The 825-nt window shown below is 43.0% G+C and overlaps 1 non-coding gene across 1 annotated transcript; it reads left to right on the top strand.

Annotated features, from left to right (window-relative positions):
- Window positions 1–408: 408 nt before the first annotated feature.
- Window positions 409–516, top strand: LOC148548564 (small nucleolar RNA R71). Its single transcript, XR_015898169.1, has one exon. It is a non-coding gene; the product is annotated as a small nucleolar RNA R71 (small nucleolar RNA).
- The last annotated feature ends 309 nt before the right edge of the window (window positions 517–825 follow it).

Genomic DNA, 825 nt, shown 5'->3' with positions numbered 1-825 from the left:
CACAGTGTTGTCTTCTTGTTGGAGCTGCAGACATTCATCAGTATAATGACTATAATCAGCACAGATTCTGCATACTCTTTGGGGAACTAACTGTTGGCTCTGTTGTGGTGGGTGAGGCTGAGCTTCTTGTTGTTGGTTCAACTGCATTTGCTTCAGTAGGTTGGTCATTTCACATATACTCTGTGTAAGAGTAGTAGTCTCAATGCTAGAGGAAACCTCTGCAATAGCTTTTGAGTGGTTGTGCCTGTGCCTGTGATTCCTAGTGGACTCAGCTAAATTGCTGATCAGTTACCATGCTTCATCTGCGGTCTTGTACTTTTTTATAGAACCATTACTAGCACCATCCAGTGTAGTTTTATCCTGAGGCTTCATGCCTTGTGTGAAGTAGCTGATCAACACCAGTCTGTCAATCATATGATGGGGGCATGCGTCTAGAAGGTTCTTAAAGCGCTCCCAGTACTCATAAAGAGTTTCTGATTCTCCTTGAACAATGCAGGAGATCTCTTTCCTCAGTTTATCTGTGACTTCAGCTGGAAAGTATTTTTCCAAAAATTCTCTCCTGAGCGTATCCCAGTTGGTAACAGTTGTTTCAGGTTGGGAGTAGTACCACTCCCTCACCTTTTCCTCAAGAGAAAACGGGAAGGCAGTTAACAAAATAGAAGTTTCATCTGCACCATTACGCCTAACAGTAGAACAGGCTGTCTGAAAATCCCTTAGGTGCTTGATAGGCTCCTGAGCAGGTAAGCCATGAAACTTGGGCATCAAGTTGATTAGTGTAGTTTTTAGTTCAAAATCTGCAGCCAGAGTTGGATGATGCACTTGATA

This window comes from Arachis ipaensis, chromosome B8 (genome assembly GCF_059453495.1).
Source record: "Arachis ipaensis isolate K30076 ecotype BB chromosome B8, ASM5945349v1, whole genome shotgun sequence".
Lineage (NCBI taxonomy): Eukaryota > Viridiplantae > Streptophyta > Magnoliopsida > Fabales > Fabaceae > Arachis > Arachis ipaensis.
Note: the sequence above shows the minus strand (reverse complement) of the source record. Positions and strands in the feature narration are given on the sequence as shown.